The sequence below is a fragment of the Mus caroli genome, chromosome 5, assembly GCF_900094665.2.
Source record: "Mus caroli chromosome 5, CAROLI_EIJ_v1.1, whole genome shotgun sequence".
In the NCBI taxonomy this organism is placed as follows: Eukaryota; Metazoa; Chordata; class Mammalia; order Rodentia; family Muridae; genus Mus; species Mus caroli.
The window spans coordinates 71,861,709-71,867,505 of NC_034574.1; the positions used below are offsets into that span (position 1 = coordinate 71,861,709).

Here is a 5,797-nt window from a genome sequence, read left to right on the forward strand (position 1 = left end):
GACTTGCAAACTTTATATGCCCCAATACAGGGGAATGCCAGGGCCAAAAGAATGGGAATGGGTGGGTAGGGAAGTGGAGGGGGGGAGTATGGGGGACTTTTGGGATAGCATTGGAAATGTAATTGAGGAAAATACATAATAAAAAAATTGTGATAAAAAAAAGAATATTTCTACATATATGGTTAAGAAGTATTTACAAATCAATCAAAATGCTATTTGTGGGCTTCTTTATAAACAGATGTTTGCAAAGATATAGAACAGGCATTTATATTTTGAATTCAGCACTCCTGTTATTTTGACTTGCTGTGTAGCATTTTCTCCAAATTTTCTGCCAAACAATGAGATATATGGATCACAACTACATCTCCCAACATACTCGATTAGCCACATATATTCTCACCCCCCAGATATCAGTGAGCCCAGCCACAACAAAGTACCTAACACAAAACTGAGAGAATAATATAAATGTAGCTGGTCAATATTTCAAATCAATCATTCAATTCCCCCACTTACCCATCAACATTAATAAGTGTTTCTTTAAAGTCATTAAGGTTTAGGTTACTTAAACAATTCCTACTGCTTGTAATAAGCAACAGTCTCAGAATAGTTCTGTCTCTTATAGGCCTATGTGAATATATATGTCTGCCTGTGCAGGTATCTAGGAAATAGGTGAGAAAGGCTTAGTAGCAGACAACACAGTAGAAAATTCTACATGATAGACTGAGAGAGATACTAATGAGAGGTATCAGATAACTTTAAATACTTTTGAAGAATCTATAGAAGTGGGACATCCTGTAAATCTTAATCCTGGATAGTCACAGATGAGTTAAACTGTAAAGTAATGAACTCAGTTTCACAGATTAACCATGGATTTGAGGTAAAATTGATAACCAAGTGACTTTACAATGTGCTAAATGACTTTTTGTGGAGAAACCAGAAAAGCTTTGCCCTTTTTAAGTGTGCTGTGAAATGTGTCATCAACTGACCTACTCAATGTTGGTAAAGCATGATTTTACATGATCAGAAGGTTATGGATCAAAAGGAAATGTGCTTAGTTCAATCATGGTCATGAATTTTGTTGGTACATATTATGATAAGTTGTTTTACATTTTAAAGCTTTGTCAAGGATGCTTGGATTTTACAATATAACAAGATTCTACCAAACACTTTTAAATAACTGTTACCAAGAGATACATGAATGGATAATATTTTTGTCTGGGTGGATTGAATTCTAGGTATGTGTTCCATGTAAAATTTGATTAAAAGGCAGTTTTCATGCCCAGGTAAGCATGAATAGTCATGTTTTGATTATTGTATACTTATAGCATTGCTCTTTGAATATTTTTATACTTTTGAAGATATAGAAATAAAATAAAAGCTATATAAGTACAAATCAAAATCCACAGTAATTGTAAGGCTCTTTTGAAGCCTCTTGATGATTCTGATTCTAACATATGATGCAGGGTATTTGCTTTTGAACTTTGGTCAATTTTCCAAAGAAACAAAGACTAAGCAAAGAAGGGAAGAGAGGATAGGGTGAAGTAAAGGGGATCGGGAATAAAAAGTGCTCCAGAAAAGAAAATGCCATCTCCCTTTCGTCACAGACATGTAATCACTAGCATGTATAGTAACAATGGGATAGAAGTATTAGTGTGGTATTATTATGAGAGGTAAATCATTAAGTAGAATAAAGAAAGTAAATCATTAAACCCATGAAATAAAAGAATGAATACGGTTTAGTGACTACATTTCAGCAATTTCTAATGTCAAGTTCTTCTGTAAAATGATGGAAGATTATTCATGTTGTCAGGATCAGTAACCAAATAGGAGAGTTGTAGTTGATGATGTTTGAGACAGATATTTGGAGCATTGAAATGGAATTTATTTCTGGCATGTCCTGCATAACAAATAGATAGGACTATTGCTACCAGCATCATTACTAATGAGGTGACATAAAGAGAAAGCATGCCTTCAAATAATCAGTCCCAAGCAGAGCAGCACACTCAGGGTTTAGCATGAGTTTTGTATTTGCAACATATGATTGGTTAAGAACAAAGGCAGGGATTGGTGGGATTCACTTCCCAGCCCATTCCTATGAGAACTGAGCTAGGGTTTGTTCTTGGACAAGGTTCTTAAACTTTCTGAATATTAGTTCTTACCATCTAACCAACTTCCTTAAAACATATTAAAAATAAAGCAATAAACAAACATTTGGATTTTAAAAAGCCCTATGAAAAAATAGTTTGTATGTTAAGTTTTAATTTTTGTTGTTATTCTGAAATAATCCTTTAGACTTTTGAAACAAGTTATATAGGAAGCACGCCCTATGAGGACCCTACCTAAACATCATAAAATATTTTATTGACACTCTTAAGTTTTTCGCATTGTGACTTTCATACGGTTATCAATTTTATGTTTCATTATGGTTATTTGCATTCTGTTCTTGATATTAAAAGTTTTCTTAAACATGTCCAACCTTTCTTTGATATTTATCTCTACTTTTCTGAAAAACTGACCTTAAGAGAATTTGAGTGGCTTGTCCAAAGCTGCAGGAGAGCCAGTCATGTATTCCCATTAGGCCACCCTTGAGCTGTATGTAACACTCGCTGGCAAAGAGCACAGCCCGAGCAGGAGAAAAAAGTACATGGATCTGTTATTGAAGTTTAGGAGTGAGAGTAATAAATGCCATAAGAGCCAACAGAAAAAATGTGAGAGGGTATTGGTGATAATAGAGATGACTTCTACTCCCGGGAATCACAGAGAAGCTAATATTTGAGAAGGGTTTTGAAAGGGGTTTGGGATATAAAAATACAGAGGCAGAAAGAAACCAATTTTGACTAGCAGGACTTTAATAATAAATTGTGAAAGATGGAGATAAGAGGTGATATCTGGGAAATTCAGAATATACACCTTTCCTTTGTCTTTTTACACTATTATCCTAGTGGTTGCTGGCTACTCGCATCCCTGGATTGACAGTGAGAGGACAGAACTCTAGCAACATTTAATTTTTAATGTACTGAAAATAAATGACTCTCAGGGAAAGTCTGTGTTGTTTGAAAGCAAACCAGTTTTCAATTCATTTGTCATCTTCAGGCTGCTTACAGGATCTTTCATCCTTGGAGCTGTTTCTTCCCTTGAAAGATGCCCATTTTTTCCTAGTGTAGCCAAGCTGCCAGAGTTTTTCTGTAAAGGAAGAAATGAGCATTGGTTATATAGAAGGAAGAGAAAACATTTTCTTCTGATTGAGTAAGTCTTCAGAGGTGGGAGAGGTCTCTTTTGTATGGTTAGCTAGGGATAGTCTCCTATCCCAGGAAAGTTACTGTGATGTTTCACAAGGATTGACATTTATAGCCCACCCCAGGAAGAGGCTGTGTAGTAAGATTTAGTCACTCAAGGTACTTTTCTTTAGTGGTTGTTTCATGTCCTTAAGGCTCACAATCCTATAGATTAGAAGTAGCTGGCAATCCTGAATCAAACCTGTTATATAATGATATTTTTTAAGGTTCTCATTTCCTTCCATAAAACCAGAAAATCCTGAGAAAGAACCCAGATGATCATGCATTACAGATATTAAAGTAACAGGTAAAATGCACAGAGTCTTTCATTGGCTAAACAGTAAGGTGTCCTTGTTATAGTTATGACAACCAGACACTAAGCTTGAAGCACAGACAAAATTTAAGTTTTTATTTAAGTGCAGGAGCAGAACATAAGATTTGTATAGTCATGGAAATCTTGTCAAATTTCATATGATTAACAGTTGAATACTCAAAGATATGAAGATAGTCTGTCTTTTCCTGGTATCACAACATTTACCTAGTAATACCCAGGGTAATACATATGATATGAGTATATCAGTCCCTCTATTAAAAAATACATATAGACCCAGCTAGGGTAAGGTTTCAGAACTGTTTTGTTGTTTGTTTGTTTGTTTTAATATATTAATTATGAGATTCTTCTAAAGCCCCCTTTTTCAGTCAAATAGAACAAGAAAGGTAAGTTGAGGATCAAGATGGCAAAAAGTACAGTGGACGCCTTCCCTTTGTCTGAGCAGCTACATGCCACTGTAGATGGGGCATAGGGTCATATGTATATAAATGTTTCATATATCATTGTAAATGACAATATTTCTTTTTTATATTACAAAATTTTTCTTTTATTGAAAAATATTTTTTCATGTAATATATTCTCATTACGGTTTTCCTTCTCTACTGCTCATAGTCCAGCCCTATCTCTCCTTCCTGTAATGAACCACACCCTTACTCTCTCTCCTTGGAAAACAAAACAAAGAGGCATCTAAGGAATAATAATAAAAAAATAAAATAAAACAGAAACAAAGAGGCCAGAATAGAACAAAATCAACAAGAAAAAGAAAAAACATTAACAAAAAGAAAAACAAAGAAAAAAACACAAGATGCACAAATAAACACAGGGGCAGCCAAGCTCACACCCTCAGGAATCCCATAAAAACTGAAAATGAGAGATCATAATAAATATGCAAAGGTTTTCAAGGTAAATACTAAAAAATGCCCTGACACATGATTATGAAACAAAGAACCTTCAAAGATGTGTTTGATTAGTTTTTTGTTGGCAATCTATTGCTGGGCATGCACCTCTCCTCAATAGTGGTGTAGGTCCAGGACACAAAGCTCTCAAAACCAGCAGAACCCTTGCTCATATGAACACAAGAGATGGGGGCAGCTTGCACAGGGCCTGGATGGGCCTGTGCCAAACAGTGTTCCAGCCCCAAGAAGTGACATAGACACATGTCCCACAACCCATAAACTATCTGTAATGGATAACCACCAACAAATAAAAAATCCATTCTTTCCTATGGAGAATAGGTTTTTTTTTAACATTAAATTTTGTGTATATATTTCAATATTCTCAAAAACCTCTAGTGATCACAGTAATACTGATTTTATTCATAAAAATCAAAATTAATTGAGATTCTTTGGTGGGGGGAGGGTGTAAAATTGTGGGATTGCTTTACCTTTTATGAAGTTTTGTTTAGATGTCAAAGAATGGCCAATGGGATTGTTTCAATGCCCAATACCATGGTCAGGCTATGAAAGAGTCCAACTTTAGATTTTATCACAGTTTCCCAAATGATATGCTCTCCCTGGTCAGTTGATTGTCTGCTTTCAGAGGGTTCATCTTCCATCTCTTTAGATTGAGTCTTGCTGCCTTGCCTAGATGGATCCCAGCGCCTTTCACAGCAGCCTGGTGAACAGTGGTGGCTCTGGGTACTTGGCATGATGCACAGCAAATGTTGGAATTGAAATACTGAGGAATACATTTTCTTAATTTCAAGTCAAGTGGAGGCAATAGAGGGATGGGTCTGGTAATTCTAGTAGCTCTTACATGCAAAACAGATGAAAAAGGTGAGATATTCTGACATGAGCCTGAGGATATTTCTAGGTGGGGAGAGAATTGATTTGAGGGTAAGGCTGAATTGTAGGAAAGTAGTATCTTTGAATATGGGAAAGTAGTTGGAAAAGAGAGTGAAATAATGGTTCTGGTATGCTGTTTATTGTTGTTGAAATGTTTGATAAGCCTACTAAAAGCCAATCCATTTGGCTATTTCCTCTGACCTTGTGTTGTAGATGAGCACTATGAAAGTGAAATCAGATAAGGGACTAATATCCAATATATATAAAGAACTCAAGAAGGTGGACTCCAGAAAGTCAAATAACCCCATTAAAAAATGGGGTTCAGAACTGAACAAAGAATTCTCACCTGAGGAATACCGAATGGCAGAGAAGCACCTTAAAAAATGTTCAACATCCTTAATCATCAG

The 5,797-nt window shown here is 35.6% G+C and overlaps 1 long non-coding RNA gene across 1 annotated transcript in view; it reads right to left on the bottom strand.

Annotated features, from left to right (window-relative positions):
- The window catches only part of LOC110295082, an 82,515-nt gene that overhangs the window by 10,769 nt on the left and 65,949 nt on the right, over positions 1-5,797 (bottom strand). The window contains exon 2 of the long non-coding RNA XR_002378004.2: positions 3,103-3,183. This is a non-coding gene — a long non-coding RNA (uncharacterized LOC110295082). The remainder of the gene's footprint in view (positions 1-3,102; positions 3,184-5,797) is intronic.